Source organism: Balearica regulorum, chromosome 1, assembly GCF_011004875.1.
Source record: "Balearica regulorum gibbericeps isolate bBalReg1 chromosome 1, bBalReg1.pri, whole genome shotgun sequence".
Lineage (NCBI taxonomy): Eukaryota > Metazoa > Chordata > Aves > Gruiformes > Gruidae > Balearica > Balearica regulorum.
This window is the reverse complement of record NC_046184.1, coordinates 80071518-80089620: the sequence shown is the minus strand read 5'-3', so window position 1 is coordinate 80089620 and position 18103 is coordinate 80071518. Positions and strand designations below refer to the sequence as shown.

The 18103-nt window shown below is 43.0% G+C and overlaps 1 protein-coding gene and 1 long non-coding RNA gene across 16 annotated transcripts in view; one reads left to right on the top strand and one right to left on the bottom strand.

Moving 5' to 3' along the window:
- Positions 1 to 1034: 1034 nt before the first annotated feature.
- On the bottom strand, positions 1035 to 11182 carry LOC142602912 (uncharacterized). Its single transcript, XR_012836749.1, has 4 exons — positions 10677 to 11182; positions 7042 to 7219; positions 5301 to 5409; positions 1035 to 2117 (listed from the first exon to the last, which is right to left on the bottom strand). It is a non-coding gene; the product is annotated as an uncharacterized LOC142602912 (long non-coding RNA).
- DUSP16 (dual specificity phosphatase 16) overlaps positions 10210 to 18103 on the top strand; it is a 72151-nt gene continuing 64257 nt past the window's right edge. For 9 of the 15 annotated variants that reach the window (XR_012836711.1, XR_012836720.1, XR_012836709.1 and 6 more), the window contains exons 1-2: positions 10445 to 10595; positions 11220 to 11305. The gene's annotated coding sequence lies outside the window, so the exon portion shown is untranslated. Of the gene's footprint in view, positions 10371 to 10444; positions 10596 to 11219; positions 11306 to 18103 lie in introns of those variants that run through there. The other 6 variants (XR_012836712.1, XM_075760859.1, XM_075760904.1 and 3 more) reach the window with 3 other exon arrangements.

Genomic DNA, 18103 nt, shown 5'->3' with positions numbered 1-18103 from the left:
TTCTCACCGTGTAGAAACAGTCTGTGCAGGCAAGCACCCTGAGGCAAATTTATCTGCAACACATTTATTTATTGGGCACTGTAGGGCAACACATGCATGACCTGTTCAGCACATCTCAGGTCCAAATCCCCTGGTGCCAGACAATTTGCAGTGTGGTTGCATTTGTGCTTGCACTCCTCTCTGAACGCAACTGGAGCCTACAACCGCGTTCCCACTGAGATACGCTGAAGTCCCATAGGAAGCACATACCTATTAAAAAGTCTGTTTGAAAGACTAGAGTCTCCAACCACTTGAGCGTCCCTGTGTGAAACACTGAAAACAAGACAGGTGCCTTACTGATCAGGTTAGGGTTGTACTGGTTTGTACTCAAATGGAGAAAGACAGATGTCCCTCAATCCATCATGCTGACAGTCTGTATAAAATGGAGCTGATTTCAAAAAATTATAAGGCTCCTTGGCATGATCATAATTCATAAAAGATTTAGATGGCTTTATTGCTTTGTCTTTGTATGTTTGTGGCTCATAAAGTTCACAATCTGGCTGCATAACTGAGAAGTATCGAGAGAATGGTACAATACAGCCCTTTTGCACCACTCTAGAAGCGTTGAGAAACATTTAACTGGAAGTAAGCATACCCTGTGCAGCTACACTGTCATCTTATGGACAGCTATGGAGAGGGAGGTTTGTGATTGAGAAAAAAGCTCTGGGATTTTTAAAGATATATTTGCATATGCATTTGTTACTAGGGATTTTGCTGTTGTTGTTGTTGAAGTATTTCATACCTCCATTCCTTCAATTACATATATACAGCCTTGATGCATTTTATTCCAGGGTCTTCTTTCACACCCCTACCAATGTGAAAGGGCCTCTAAATAGATGTAAATGTAATTTGCTACCATTAAAAAGTGCCGTTGCTAAGGACAACAACAACTTTCATTGGTCCAATAAAATCCAGAAGCCATGCTGCATCACAGGCAAGCCACAGAGAGACAAAGTAGAGACAGAATCTAAGTATGTTTTTAACATCCACTGAGATTAATCTGGACCAGTTAAAACACATTATGTATTATCATATGATTATTGTAGAGTCTCTCTTCAACATAAATTTAAACTCATTTGTAAATTTTAACTGTGTACATGTTACTTTAGTAATTTTACAGTATAAACTCCTATTTAATAACCTGGCTTTATAACGTTTGGTTTAGCAATAATGAGATCAACCCTACAATATCTATATTTTAAAGTACTTATACCATCCAAACAAACTTCCTCCTGAAATAGCTTTGCTCATAGAAATTTATACATAGAAATGTATACACTGAAATTTCACAATAATGACAGGAGTACCTTAATGTTTGACAGATAAATTTTCAGCCAGGGATACTGATGCACTGAGATTTCTCAGTGTAAAATAAGGATACAAGAATCATGACTCCCCCCTCTATACCATACACAATAATTTAGGTTGGAAGGGACCTCTGGAAGCCAGCTGGTCTAACTCGCTGTACATGGCAGAGCCAACTTAGACATTAAATCCAGCTCCAAAGTTAGATCAGGTTGCTTGAGGCCTTGTCCATTCCAGCACTGACCATCTCCAAGGAGAAGCCACGGCCTCTCTAGGGACCTGTTCCAGTGTTTGACCACCCTCCTTGTAAAGAGCTCTTTTCTAATATCGTCAGACAGCAAACGTCAACCTAATGACTGTCAAAGAGTAACTCACTCTACTTCTACTGGCTTAGCAAGCTGGATTGACCCATACACGTTATAACAATGCTAGATCCACAGCAAGGAAAGTGGCAGGAGCTCACAGTCTGACACGGAGGGTAGGAAACCGTGAGCTGCAGCATCTCCTTTTGGCATCGGAAACCTGTTAGATGGACTCAACCAAGTCATCTGCCTGCATGTTTTCAAGCTCTGCACACTCCCTCTGTGAGCCCAGACCGCCACTGACACATGTTGGTTCACTCTTTCCCTACCGATTGCTGTGCATCCTTGTTCCCATATTGCTGTCCGCTCTGCAGTGCTCCAAGCCTTTGTTCATTCATGTGCTGTAAACCAAACGGGAAACCAAGCTCTTCTTTCAGCGTTTGTGCAACTCATCATGATCTCCTGCCGGTGCTATATGGGAAGAAGGTATTTAAAATGAATCATCGGTTATAATAACCATTTTTCTTAAACTGTAGTTGACATCATTTAATTGTAAGTCCTCATACAAAATAACAGATGAATAAACATACAATTTCTGCAACTTAGTAATTAGACAGGCCCTTCTAACAGGGACTTATTTTTCCTTTTATATTCTGGAACTCAAATTGCATCTACCATTTTCCCATAAATGTCTCCACTGACTGGCTCACAAAAGAATCTGTCCTCATGTGTTCCTGTCTAGGAAGTTCTTCTGAGCTTACACAGTTGCCAAGAAATAATGTCTTGGAAAGTCATGTCCTCTACTTGAAATTCCCCCTCTTAATAAATCTTCTGCCCCATTTGATTTCATAATATTCCATGTAGATTTTAAATGGTCATGAAGATGCACATTCTTCAGCATAAGTTTATCTGGAACTCATCATCATTTATCAGTGGCTTGAAACAATTTTTTAATGACCGGAGAGTCAACAAGCCAAATTTATATCTGAGGTAAGTGGGTGCAGCTTCAAATAAGTCATGGGAAGTCTGAGACAGACCTTCACATAGAAAATAAAACATTGTATTTGCAGCCCTGTCCTTTCCCTCATTGATCTTCTCCCATTCTTTCCGCAAGCAGAACATAAACCGAGGGTTTAATCGTTTTTAATATGTTCATGATTCTTCCCCCAGCTACAAGGAGAACAAGTGGCAAACTGCTTTGAAGCAGAAATGTTGGTGTGAGATTTTCAACCCTCCTGTAGACCTAAATGAGTTGTACCCATACCTAATACATAGAAGCTGGCTTCTATGTATTCCTGTGCTGTTCCTGAGCATTGGAAGAGTAGTCAAGAAGGCAATATAAAAATAAACAAGCAGTCCTTCACCTCACCTCCACCTTAGAGTTTTGAACTCAGACTGCTACTAAAATAGGCATATTCTAAGCTTGCATCCTAAAAAAAAAAAAAAAAAAAAAAAAAAAAGACAAAAAAAAAGACACACGGTCTGAAATTTTCACATGCTTCTTTTCTGTGTAACCTGATATTTTCACCTGTCCTTCTCGACAAACTCTGCTGTCTGTTGTTGACAATTGGGCTAGTACCAGACTGCCAATTTTCTGACCAGTGCATTCAACAAAACAAGACACTCTTTAGAGTTAACAGTCGTCTTCTTATGAATGTTTTTACTGTGAGGCCAAAATATTGATGTTCTGGGTGTTATTCACTTAAACGTTTATATGAATGAAAGCTTATAAATGCGGGTCATTGTGGTGTTCATGCCTTTCTTTCCCACAGCAACAACAAACAGTAATTAACTCGGTTTTATTTTCCCTTTTAGAACTCAATTTTTTTCATTTCCGTTATGGGTTTATCTGTCCTTTCTTTTTTTGATATGAGGCTCTTTATCTATTAAGTACATTTTAATGATTCCATGGAAGAGAAATCCATCTCTTTCACAATCCATTTGAATAACAGTATAGTTTCATTTGCATATTACTACAACACCCAAACTGCACCTTAGAAATAGAAATAAAATAAACAACAACCTATCAAATCCATAAGGCTTAGGATATCCATAAGTGTCAGGACCTGTTACAGGTAGGCAGAAACAACAAAATGGATTAAGAGAAATGGTGAAGACTCTAAAACTGTGAGAAAATTTCCTCTCCTGTGTACATGTCTTGGAAGTAGAAATATTTTAAAATAAATAAATATAAATAAAAATAAACTGGTCTTTAATATCACAGGCTATTCATTCACTTTCTACATTCAGACTTTCAAATGAGTTTCCTGATTGTGAGCTTACTTTAGCATGCTATCAAGACAGTAACTTTGTACTTAATGGTTTATATCAACCCAGATTACATTTCATGTATCACAACTTTAAAGCATTTTATGGAAGCTCTTCTTCTTTATTGTATCTTTGGTACTCTTAAGAAAATATTTAATTATAAGAAAAAAAAGTCTAAAATATATTTAAGGTGGGTAATTACTATACTCTCACATTATTTAAAGTATTCAAGTAGTTAAAAAGAAGGATATGAATAGTCAAAGACCTCATACATTTTATGTTGCCCTCATAATAAACACAAATACATTTTAGTTCTGATTCATCATTGGCCACAAACAAAACATGAACATACAAAGCTACTCTCCAGACAGTATAAATTGGCATAGCAACTTAAGTGTTAGTTGAGCAATGATGATTTACACCATCTGTGCTTACAGCCCATTACAAGTTGATTTCAATACAAGTACACCAGCCTACAGACAAGTGACTAGCAGTGAGTAAGAGCTAAAAGAAAGAAGGTGAGGGGGGTGTTTATTGTAACAATTATCTTAATTTCTGGAATGTGTTTGTGATTTTTCTAATGTATCACTTTTTTAATTTAAATATTTTTTCTTTTGATATAAAGAAAAGTGAGAAATGTTAGTAGTTAAGTTTCTCAGTTGCCATAGATTTGTCTGAACTTGCTGTTTCTTGAGAACAGTATTTCATTATTCTGTTTCCTGATGACAACATGTTATTATGCTCCTTTTCTGTAAATAATATTTATTATGATCTCCAATTTCAAATGCCTTCTCAAAACTTAATCTTGCTGCTTCATGCAGAAGTGGCTTAACCATCAAAATAGCTGCTTTTTTTTTCTGTTTAAGATGATTAGGATTGATCAGCAGCCCCTAAGCTTTATAAAGCCCATCCATAGAATCAGAAATTATTATTACTTCTTCCTTTGTCTTTTCTCATTGTCTTCTGTTGTCTGTCTCACTTATAACCTTTTGTTTTGTGTGTGTGTCTCCAATTGCAAACTAAGCCAACAAACTTTTGTGCAAGTCCTTAATTTTACCAAATGTGCTTGCGCAGGTAAGTTAAAAAAAGTTACTATTTCTTTTGAGAGAAGGAAGAGGGAGAGGGAGAAAGATGAGTTAGTGGTTAGATTTGGAATTTAAGAGAACTTGGTTTAGTTCTCTGATCTGCAACCAGCTTGCTATACTACCTTGAATGAGTTACTTTATCTCAGTAACTCATTCTTATATCCATAAAACATGGTATCGTGATACTCCTCTGTCCCACAAAATACTTACAAAAATAAAGATTACTCAGAAACTATAGAGATAAGGATCATGTAAATGCCTATTGAGTAATAGATATAGGATTTATAAAGTAAGGAGATACCAGGAAGCAGACAGCTGATGCTCTCCTTCCTTTTTCTCTGTACTTTCTGCTGCTCTGGTTCCTTAATTCTCCCTTTCTCTTCCACTGCTCCAAATCATCCACTGTTGTCCTACAGGGAACAAGAAAGTTGCTCCATCTTGTCTTACGTTCATCCCAGTTCAAAAACACATATCTGCATTGAACCTAGACCCTTCCACTTGCATACTAACCCCAGCTTGTTTGACATGCTATGAATCTGGCAGTCCTGGAGAAGCTATGGGGAAGCAGAGGTATGAAAACTACCTGCAGAGACAGAATAGTGAGGCTATTTTTATTTAAGCATTTTCCAGAGGGGTACAGCTTCCCAAGGTCTGATGCACACATGGAAGGGAAGAATGGGGAGATACTGGTTGTTCTCAACTCACTGTTTTCCCGAGCATTGCTACTCTGTGCCCTATGTCTCTGATGACTGCATTTCTCACACTACCCAAATCCCTCCTCTCCAAACCGACCTCTGTGATCTCCATCTGCAAATTTTTATCTCTCTTCTGCTCTTTCCCCACCCTCAGTCCCACATGCATTCCTACCGGTTTCCAAATTCTCATGTTCCCATTGTTGCTCTCCCACAAACCTGCGTTGCTTTGACTGCCGTACCCTGCTCTCTATGCCAACAAAGCCAGTAGTATCTAAAAATGCTATGAATGTTTCAATGTGGGTATCTCGGCAACCCTTCTATTTTTAAATACCCTGAAGAGCTGTCGGTAGGAGTTATGTCTGGTACAGCAGTCTACTCTGAAAGCAGATTAGGCCCAACTACCCAATGTCCCTGAAGCTGTCCATGAAAAGGTCATCACCCCATTTGCCATCTGCTGACTTGGTTTTCCCTTAATCCATTTCAGCCCAAACAAACCAGTTCAGCTGACACCTACTATTTAAACTGTTTAAGTTACTCTGGTTGACTTTGGCTGAAACAAGTTTGGGAGGGATTGCGTGAGCAGCTTGCAGGTAGGTAGGAGAGGCGGTAACCTTTGGCAGAAGACAGCCGTGATGGCGACTGGGAGCTGCCTGGGAATGGTAACTCTTCAGCAACACCACTTCAGCCCATGGAGGAAGTGAGCACCCACAAGGGGATTTTAAAGCCTGGTAAATTCTGTGCTTTAAGTTCGATTCTCATTTCGCAAGAGGTTCCTCTGGCAAGCCACTCCTCTCCACTGCGCAGAAAACATGATGACGTTACTCAGGCTGTCATTCATCTTTCCCCTGTTTAATCACTGCTAACTGATTAACCAAGTGAAGTGCCACAAAATCCTTTAACTGGAAAAGGAACAAAAACCTATGCTAGCTTTTATGAATAAATAAAGAGAAACCTTTGTAAACAAGGTGCATTACCTCCAGCTCTTGAAAGTACCCACCTATTCCCCCTTCTCAGCAATAGAGGCAGTGAGGGGTGACACACTTCCAGCCGCTCCTGCCAGAAGCAGGACATGAACTGGTAGGACATGAGGGAGTGTCAAAGTTCAAGTGCTGTTGCGTAGCCTGCTGGATAGCCACCATAATGTCTTTTGCCCTTGTTTTACCCCATATAGACACTTCAGGTCTTCTTATCTCATGAACTCAATAAGGAGGCACAAGAAAGGGACACTAACAGTAACTCTTTCGGTACTGCTTTGCTGAAAAGGGGCAGTGAGTGCTGACGCAAAAAAAAAAAAAAAAAATTCATTGCCAGAAACGGAGCAAAATAAATTTCATAGAATTGACAGACCTTCGAAAACGTGGGGAGGGAACGTCAGCAGGCAGGGACATCAGCAAAGCCAGGCAGTCCCTCTCCCAGATGGTTCAGGTGTTTACCAAACTAAGGCCTGAATCTCCCCCTGGTTTGAGTCTATAGTTCAGATCGTTTCCAGGAGCCTGCTGTGCAAGTGGTAGGGAGGAACGAAAGGCTTTCAAGGAAAAAAAAAAAAAAAAGTTAAGCTGGAGTTAGATTCTGACATGCAAACAAATTACTGCTCCTTCACGAGTGACCACCTGCCAGCTGAGGCATGTCAGCTGCCAACACGTGCACGCTCTGCCCACTGCGAACAGGAGGTAAAGAACGTGGCTGCTAGTCTCAATGAAGCCAGTCAGATGCTGCTGTGTTTGAGTCCTCTGGACTCCTTCCATTTGTGTCTTCAGGTTAGCAACAAACTTGTACAGTTTCACCCCATAATGCTCTCTCCCAGATCAGACTCCCAGCTTAAGCTCAGCTGAAAATAAAAAGTTATTCTTAGTATTAACATCAACGTGCAGGAGTTAATTGTGATATGACTGTGGTTTAGTTGCACTTTTTATTAAATTAGGGAAAAAAATATCCTGACTCTATATTGAAAAAGCTTTAATTTGCCGTTCTAGACTTTTCTGTATATATATTTTTCTTTTAGCTAAAAATAAAAATATTGCAAAAAGATCACAAGTAATTTTTATTCTTACAGTTTTACAGTGAGGAGATTTTTTCAGTCTCCCCATTAAAAAACCAAAAGAACAGTTACGTAAGGTGTTACCAGGTTGAGACGACAAAAGGGAAGAGGGAATTGAAATGTCTTTCCTCCTCACCATGTGCCCCTCTCCGCTGCTCCCCACTTCTCTTTGTGAGGATAACCGTGCTGGAACTATTTGTTCCTGCACTTCTCTGGTCTGAATAAGCTGGGGCACTGGCTGTCACCTCGAGTTTCTCTGGCACGCTCTCTCATCCCCTTCATCAAAATGGGTCAGTTGTAGCTCCGTTAACCAGCATTTAATTGTGCAGTCTTTAAATACTTGTCGGCACCTTGGGGGTTTGCAAAAGGTATCTTCAGGGCCACTGGTTAATTGAGACAAAAAGGCAAAACTCTTCTTCAGCTTCAGACATGCAAAATAGTAAGCGTACTGACGTAAATTGCTTTACCACAGTTTCTTCGCTGCTTTTGATCTTTCTTTTGTCACTGTCTTATAGAGACTGGTCTTCTCTTAGGACTTCTCTCTTCCCTGCACGCTCTGCACTCCCTTGCAGAGAATGTGACTGTTCAGTACAAGTGCCAACAAGGCTTCCTCATGAGGGACAGCTCGCAACTCCTTAACACCAGGCCCTTTGTCAAGGTGGTTCTTGGTCAATTTTGTCAGGGCAGAGCCCAACACCATGTAATTTTTTTCAGAGTTGCCTGTTTCCCAAAACACCACCCACACAAACAGTGTTTTTTTTACCATGGGCAATAGCCTTGTGTCTTTCCCAAGGTGCTTCATTTGAAAAGACAGCCACCAAGAGCCTAAGGACCCATCTGGTTAATCCTCTTTCTCATGCCATCTTCCAAGGGTTTGTGGCACAGGGATTTGAAAGCTAGCAAAGGAGACTGACCAGGGTTTGAATTCTGCTGTGTAAGATGTCCTGCATACCCAGCTGTGCCAGCAAGCTCTCCTCAGTGACGATGCCTCTGAGGGAGAAAGAGGGCTGCTGTACCTGGAAGAGGGATGTGTAAGACAGGGCCCATCAAACCCCTGAAGGATGTTCTCGCTAGGTAACATTGCAAATAGCCAGAAGAGATACATGTTAGGTAAAATAATTATATTTCTGTATATCTGTTTAGACTTAACTTTTACTTTCTTCAAGTTACCGGTTTTAGATGTGGGTTTTAAATTTTTTTTTATTAGCAAGGTTATTTAAAGGGTGAAGGCCCTCAACATGCCACATAGCCAACATGGCATTCCACACACATCAGGCTGCGCTACCACAGGAGGATCTGACACCTTAACACTTTACGGGTCCTGCATCACACCCCACAGCGTTACTTTTTAAAAGATAAGGCCAATGATTACGGAGCTACCTGTATACGGAGTGCTTGTTGTGGTACTGAAGGCCCTTTGCTCGGTGGCACCAAGCACAAAGCAGCCTGACCGCGGGCTTGAGGGAGCGGCCAGGGGAGGCTGCTGAGGGACAGGGCTCCCCACGGCGACGGGCCCGCCTCCGGCCTCAGTGTGCGGACGAGCGCAGGCCGCGACGCCGGGAATGGAAGGGGAAGCTGAGGCAGGACGGCTTCTGTGGAGTCGGGACGGTAGAGGCGAGAGCCAGGGCAGGACAGCGAGGGCAGGGCGGGCGGACCCTGCCTCCCCGGCCCGGCGAGGGGCGGGGAAGGGCCGCGGCGGCGGCTCGGTTGAATCGCGCCGCGATCCCGGCTCCTCCCAGGGGCCGGCCCGGCGGCTCCAGCGGGAGGCCGGGGGCAGCGGACGCGTGTACCCCCCCCCCCCCGGTGACAGCATGGTAGAACGTGAGCCGCCCCCCCCCCCCCCCCCCCCCCCCCCCCCCGCCATCGCCTCTCGCAGCCGGCGGCTTCTCCGCGGCTGCCTCCGTCTCCCCGCAGGGATCCTCTCTCCCCGCTCCTCCTCTTTCTCCTTCTCCCCCCACCTTCACCCCCCGGCTGAGTTCATTCACTGGGATTGGTTTCAAATGACGCCATCGCTTTATTTTTACACCAATGACCTCATCCCAACAGCTTGAAGTTTACTGACCAGCAAAACTCTTTTCTCTCACTCGCTCCCCTCCTTGTGTCTGCCTGCTTTGCCCGTTTGTTTGTAATCGTTTGGGTCCTTCTGGGAACCGAAGGCTTTAAAAAAAAAAAACAACCAAAACCAACAACACAAACCCCCGAAACTTTCTCCCCTCTCCCGAGTTCTTCAGTGTCGTCCCCCTCCCACCACTGTCTCCTTTTAATTTTCTCAAGCCATCTTGGGGGGGGAGGGGGGAAGAAAGGGGGGGAAGCTCCAAATGTTTCCTTTTTCTTCTCGTCTGCCCTCCCACCTTCACGCTTCCCCCTCTTAAAAAAGAGCCGAAAAGAGTTTTTGTGGTTTTTTTTTTTTAAATTGCTGTTATTTTTTTTTATTTGAAGAAGAAGAAAAAAGAGCTTAAACCAGCGGCTGGAAGGAGACAAAGTTGTTTCAGGCGGCAGCGGCGAGGCTGGTGACAACAACTTTTATCCCTGCCGAAGGGACAGACAGACACACGGGGGGGGTGACACAGTAAGTGCCGAGAGGAGCGCAGGGACCCCTCGCCCGGGGCCGCCCCGTGGAAGCCAGCCCGCGAGGGGGGTAAGAAGCGCGGGGGGTGCCGCGGCGGGGCCGGGCTGGGCCGGGCAGGGCTGGGCGGGGAGGAGGAGGAGGAGGGAGGTGAGGGAGAGGCGGGCGGCGGGAGTCCTCCCTCCCTCCCTCCTCCCGCATGCCCTTCCTCGCCGCCCCCTCACCTCCGGAGGAGAGCGCCCGCAGCGGACAGGTCGCTGCCCCGGCCCAGGCAGACTCCGGCCGCCTCCGCAGGTGGTAAGGAAAAGGGGTGAGAGGGAGGGGGGTACGGTACGGTACCGGCGGGCCGCCCCCCCCCCCCCACCGCGCTCCCCCTACCTGCTGCGGGGCGGCCGGCACTCTGCTGCCCGCGGCGGCTCCTTTCTCACCTCCCGTTATCCACCTGCCTCTCCTCGTAAAGGCAGGGGAGAGCGGGGGAAAAGCCGGGCGCCTTTTGTGCGGGGAAGGGGAGGCAGCATGCCGCTGGAAGGGATGAGCGAGAGACCGCTGACTTCTTCAGTGCGCCCTGGAACCGTCTGCAGGGGATGTTTGGGGAGGCTCTTGATAAGCTTTGGCGTGCGCGTCTGCCTTTCTAAACTTAGTAAACGGTGCTGGCTCCGAGTAGGCTTTCTGCTGCTTAAAATGGTCGAGGATGCTTTAAAACCCCGAAGGGCTCCCGAAGAAATGTTGGAAGTTCTGCCTTCAACTTAGAAAACGTTTAAATTGAAGCAGTTGACAAAATGGAGGGCTGCCGTGTAGTCCAGGAGTGAAGCAAATTGTTAACCTGGTAGTGCGCTCATGTAAACTAATAACTCCATGTCTGTTGCCAGAACGTGGCCTGACAGATACCCTCTCCTGACTTTATTTTTTTTTCCCCCGTAGAGGCAGCAGGGATGAGGAGTTGAACGCACATCAGTGCGTGCCGAACAAGGTGTATGGGATGTGCCTATTGCAAAGCCTGACCAATGGTAGGATTTTTTCAGTGGCCAAAACCCCTTTGGTTAGATGTCAGAAGGGAAGCTGGTTTCGTTGTTGTTTTTTTTTTTTCTTTTAGAAAAGAAAAGCCAGGAGAATTTACTTTCTTGTACTGTCATTTCAGCCAGTTGAAATAGAAAATCGATCTTTCGATTTTCCTTCAAGTGAAGGGTGTAGTCATAGCGAGCTGTATTGTCTGACGTATGGCTAACTTTTTTTTGTTTAAACATTCGATGTATACCCAGCAGCATAAATAGATCTGTGCTAATTTTGAAATCTAAAAGCAGATTGAACCGTTTCTCCTTGTAAGGATGTTTGTTGGGGTTCTTAAAAGAAAAAACCCCAACCAAAACCCCAAAATGATTTTGTAATCCTTGCTTTAAGACTTAGCTATTCCTGGAAGCATGTGGTTTGGTAGATACAGAGTTTACGAAGTCACAACTGACCAAACAGGACTTGGTTTAGACTCTTATGTTTTGAGGGGAGGTGGAAAAATAGTAAGTCTTAATTTCTTTTTATGGTGTTCATCCCACTGCCCATTGGAGATTGAAGCATTCATCACAGTTGTTTATGTTAGTTGTCTGGGGGTTTCTATTTGAATGTGGAGCAAGTATGCAACGGGGTACGTGTATTTTTAGCTTTATTTTTTAACGACAAAAGATACAAAGAATAGTGATACTCAAAAGTAAAAACTGCATTTGCTGAGTATGCTTCTTAATATTTTTAGGAAAGAATCTATAAAAAAATGCCTGAGGTGTAATAAATTCTAGTCATTATGCTCGTTTAATGCAATGGAGCTTCAGCAGATCTTAATACACAAAGTCTCTTTTTAAATGCACAAGTAAAAGCAGCCGAGAAGGTGCCAGTTCCTGTGCTAATTAGAGGTGGTAGCTGCAAAATGCTGTATGGTTAATACACGTGCAAGGGTCCAGAAAGCCCGACCAAGCATTTAAAAATGCAACATGTTGTATAAAGATACATAAATATGTTCCTGCTCCAGTAGCTCTGGTTTTCTTAGCTACCTAAGTGGGTATAATGGGACAAAATCACGCCAGAAAAACTTCTGTAGGAGAAAGTGAGCTCAATTTATCTTTGTTTCTGTAAAACGCGCACTCTTCTTTCATCAAAGGCAGCTAGCCTGGCAAGGATGTTTGCTTTTAGCTAGAATAGCTTCAACTGTCCGTAGGAACGGTATCGGGAGAAGCTGTGCAGGAATGTGTTAAATGGATTTCACTAGAAACTCAGTCTCCCAAGCCAGCGCTGGCTCCTCTGGGGTCTGCGCCAGCCCTCAACCCGTGGGAGGAGTTGCGGCTTTATCTGCCATGTGCCTGTGCACCTTCCTTGGCAAAATGACTCTGCCCTGGGAGTCCTGTGCCTCTGTATTTGCAGCCAGCAGCTGGAGACGGGGGAGTGAAGTCCTTCGGAGTTACTAGAGCCTGGTGGGACGGGTCCAGCCACTCTTCTGCCTTTAAAATAAATGATTCATGTAGGCCTTAAGAAGCCCTTGGAGGGCAAATTTAGGCTTTCTTCTAGACCTCCGTAAGAAATGCTGAATAGGCAAATCACCTGTTGATTTCTGTTACTTGCATTGATCTTCAGGTGAGCTCTGCTCCAATGCATTGTGCAGGAAGAGCTGTGTGCAGGGTGAAGGCCTTGCTCAGTCACCTGTCTTTTCAGAGTTCGATGCCTTAATCCCCATACTATTCAGGAATATTCACTGTTTTCAAAATACAGATTTTCCAAGATACACAGTAAACACAGTTGAAGCATTTTTTCTCGCAAGAAAAGAGAGGCAGGGTGATAGCTTTCACTTTATAGTATGTTGAATTTTCTAGGACTTTTTTTTTCTTTTTTTTTTTTTTTTTTTCTTTCCTGTAAGAACAATCAGGAAAGCATCATGTCAGCTTCAAGTGCTGACAATCCTTAATAGCCAGATGGCATAGAGTAGTTACTGTCAAAGGATGAGGTGTGGAAGTATTGGCACATCCCTTCCTCCTCCTTTTTCACTTTTGTTTCACCCCTAGGAAGAAACCTGGGTTTGGCCTGTGAATCCTATGAATCTGTCTCTACGGATTTGTTGTTTTGCCAAATGACTAGACGTTTCTTGCAATCTTGTAGCATTTTGTCTGTAGTTGTGTAATGATACATCCATGATTATTTGAGAAGAATTATTAAGAAGCTGGTTTTCTGGGTAATAGGGAAGTAGACATGTCCCTAATGTGTTGAATGGTACGTTCACTTTCCCTACAATTCCTTAGGGATTACATCCAGATTTAGTGTAGTGACATGAAGGGTTTCTGTAGAATACTTTAAATATCAGTAACTACGTATCAGTAATATTTCTCTGATTTATTTGGTGTCCCCCTTCATTGTCCTTCATAAAGGATAATGCAGCATTCTTTAGGGCTGTCGACTGCATACGCGGCCTCTGCTTTCTGTGTGAATCTAAAGCCATAGGTGATGGGTGGCCTGGTGATGTGTATCAGGATGTCTGGACTAAAACCAGCGATAACTAAAGACCAGGAGTCATTCATGCGAAGGCGAAGCCAACACTGTAACTTCAGGCTACTTCCTAGTCATTCCTTGGGGGACCCTATCCTCAAGGTTTTCTTTATCACTAGTATAATGGTATTACCACCCTGATACCAAAGCTAACTGAGATGAAACTGGCTGTGGAGCAAGGCTAGAGGCCGGGATGCCCTGTGCTACTGCACTGTTGCTGCTGGCTGAAGACGGCCGTGGGAAGAGAGAAGTTCATGTCACCACTTCTCTCCTTTGCCAGACCTGATCTTTAGATTGGTATTAACTTGGTAGCTCCAAATAAGAAATCTCCATTACACTTATCCTGTAACTTCCCATAACACCTGAAGGAAGCCCAAAATACGTATTAATGGTAAAGTTTGGCATCTTAACTTCTGGGTTTGCGTAGTTTTAATCGGGGCAGTTTTGCTGCTCGGTTTGCTTATGGATAGGGCCTTGGCAGCTATCATGGTCTCCAGTGGAGATGATGTTGGCCACCAGTGAATTACTATTCCTCAGCGATCAAAGAAAATCTGCATCTAGGGTGTGTGTATGGAGGATGAGAGGGAAGATGGGCATGAGTTCAAGGCCTTGTGTTTCCTTTTGCTGCATTATGTGGTCTGCTGCTGAGCCAAGACTGACCTACTCGGAGTTGGCTCTGTGAAGGCTGGCAGCTTTCCATGTTGTGTCCCTATGAAATGCTCCTGCAGCCGAAAAAAAACCCCAAAATTAATAATTGAGCAGGCTAGGAAAGGGGGAAAGAGTGTTGCCTCAGAGACAGGAGGTTTCCTGTGGGGCTGCAGGGATGCAGAATGATCTATTCTGCCACAGACCTTCCCAAGCTCCTGTGCTGCTGCTTTTCTGCGCTTGCACTGTCCGAGGCTGTAATGTTTGTGCCGTGTGAATATATGAAAGGAACCGCTGAAACAAGGTCCTTCTTTGTGAGGAAGTCCGTTATCTCTGCTTTTTTTTGGTCACAATATGAGCCATATGTTGCCAGTAACTTCTGCAGCTTCTCTTTACTGTGTTCTTGGAACTAATTTTGCCCTGTGTAGTACAAGTTTTCATCCTGTTTCTCTCCTGTTGCTCCGAAACTACGATGAGTTCCTTGCACAGACCTCCTCAGGTAAATTTGTGCTCTTGTGTGGTTTCAAGCTTAAGTTACACATTTCTGTCAGTTGTTTAGCAAATAAAGATACACAAGTGGAGGTGTGCAGAGGCTTTCATTAGTTGAGAATAAATGTTTGGGTTTTTTTTCTTCCATAAGGTCTTCTAACATGCTATTCAGAGTGATAGTCTGCTAAAATAATATGAAAATTTTTCTTCATGAAATTGTAACTGTATTTCATTACATTAATTTGGCAGAAAACTGACACACGGTTTCTAATATTGAGACTAAAACAGTGTTATCCATTTTCATTGTGCTTCATTTGACTTTGCTTTACTATAATAATCTATAAATTGAGCCTGTTTGACTAAATGATAGATCGGTGACTTGTACAAATAGTCTCTTTTTAGACACCTTTGCCTGCTTGTCTAACGTTTTTTATATTACTGAATGCATTCTAGGAGGCAAAAAGATGGGTCTGAGTGTGTAATGTAGCAACATTGGAATGAGAACTTACAGAGAGTGTAAAAGCAGGAGGACAACAAAGACTAATTGTATGAAATTCCTTTTATGCACACGTTCTTGAGTTTGAATAACTAGTATGTATTCAATGTGCTGGATTAGAACGCTTTGGCTCTGCATGGGTAGCATAGATGTTGCTCTCAAAATAGGAAAGCAACTCTCCTTCACTCCCAGACTATTACAAATAAAATTGACTTGGTACTGTGTTTTGCTCCTACTGAACCCCTAGTAAAGCATGTTTAAAGACTGAATAATTAATAATGTTAGGGATGTAAACACCACAGTTTTAATAGCCCGAGTGTTGTTTTTGCTTCTTGATTGCTAGGTGTAGGAATCATTCGCTGACCTTAAAGATTGAAATCTTGTGTCAGAACTTCGGTTTCTACCTGCAGGATGGTGCTTGCAGGGGAGTGACTTTCTTGATAGTGTGTATTTCACTAAGTTTACACAGTCCCTTAAGCATGGAAGCCGTCCATCTTCTAAACACCATCTTCGAAGTACATGCAGAGAATTTGAACTACACTTCAGAGGGGTTCTCTCAGCATGCCATCCTGCGACTGGAACAAGCCTTAATTTCAAAGGTGGGTCATAAGCACCAAGAACATTTGCCTAAAGAACAGACATGAGTTTACTTTCTACTCATTCTGTTAATGTCATCTGGAATAAGTATAGTACCTATCCTCTATACAGTTCTCACAGGTATTTTGTGCCGGTGAGAACCGGCTTAGGTGTTGGGATTTCATACCTTCTTTCCTTAAAAATTATGCTTGGGACTCAGTGTTTTCTCTTGCTTTCCAGCTCTACTGTCCCTGACAGTTTCATGGGAGTCTGTTTGAACTCTGGAAAACTAGGAAGAGAGCTGGAGAGGGAAGAAACTTTGTGTTACGTGTCTCATTTCTAACATCATACTCAAATGCCTTTCTAAAATAAGCGAATTTAGGTAGAGGTCTCTTACTAGCAACACTTGGGGAGCAAACAGAATAAACTTCATCTTGATTTCAAAGATACATAAAGCTCTGCCAGTTTTTAAGCAAGGAGAAGGAATATTCCAGCAAAAAATTACAGCAGTAATCTTAGTGTATTGGGTTGACATATTAGGTCCAGTTGACATATTAGGTCCAAGTAAGTCTGAAAGTATGCACTAGACTGAATCTAGATTAGCAGAAGGGAAATGGTGTCACCGCTTTAGTAGGGCTGCCTCTGCTTCTCCCAAGACCCTGGGTGCAAGGCAGATGTGCTCCAAATTGAGGATAGGCTGTGAAAATCTCTCTTCCCATAGTCTGTTTGGCATTCCACATTGATGGCAACTCTCTTCTCATAGCAACAGGACCCAGTACCACTTTCTCATTTCTCTTGGGCTACTGACATATAATTTCAATTTTCTGAAAGCTCCCAAGCTGTACACAGAGAGTGCTCTGAGGCCTTACTGAAGAGAGGTAATGAACGATGACCAGTCTATAGGTCATAGTCCTGTATCACGGGAAGACACGGCAGCTGAAGTCAAACAGGCACAGTCCTTATGAGAGCTGGCAAACTTCATGTTCTCCTAGCTAGTAGGAGACTTACTTAGGACATATTTAGACAAACTAATAAAGCTGCTTCTACTTGTGCTTTCCTCTGCTACCTTGTTTGTTTCTCACTATCTCCATTTTTTGTTTTGTTTTGGTTTTTCTTGCATGTAACTTTTGATCTGAATAGGTATGATGATACATTTTTCCTGGAGAGACCAGGCTGGTGAAAATCCCTGGCTTTGCATGGTTGACACATTGTGAGCGTGCTGTCAGCTTCTCAGTCCTCCATTCTGCTTGTTAGGTGATCCATGTTTGCATACCATCCAGTTGACAAAGCCAGTTTCCTCAGTGTGGCTCATTTCACCTGTCTGCTGTGATTTCCAGGTGGACCTACTTGAAGATGCCTGAAAAATCTGTTTATCCAGCCCAGACATGATTGTATGAGCAGCCCATTTGTTGCCTATTTCCTCTCAAAATACTACTGAAAAAAAGTTAACTGCTTCAAGCATAAAATGGGTGAAAAAGAATAGTAATACAAGTGCAGATCTCCAAGATCCTAGTCAGGACAGCAAAAGAAAGTGTAAAAATAACTATCATTGCACGTTTCATGGAAAGAGTATCTTGGGAAAGAGACCCACATCTTTCTGCCCCCTCAAATTTACAGGACTTGAATTTTTTTCTCTGATTGAGGCTTGTATGACTTGCCAACTCTCCTACAGGTGTGACCTGTTCTGGAATGAGGAAACATGTAGTGTCTTTTCCCCTGCTGCCTCATGTATGGTTAAACCTATAGAAAACTGTGGAGGAAGCTCAGGCATGCTGTTTCTCTCACAGCCTTCTGCAAATACAAGCTATTAATGACCATTGCCTTTCATGGGCAAAAACAGTACTGGCAATTCCTTTGTGCACTTTATTTAATGGCGTAACAAGCAAGCACATTAGCTATTTTTATTCAAATGCCCAGACATAAGCCAGTATGGCAAAGTGGCTATGAAATGTCTGCATAGCTAAGTGAAAATACAGCTGCTGTTTAAAACAAAATCTTTTAGTTACAGGTTTTTGAGAGGGTTCAACCAATGATTGTCTAATCTTTCTAAATGAGCTGTGGTGAAGATTGTGGAGATTTTTGC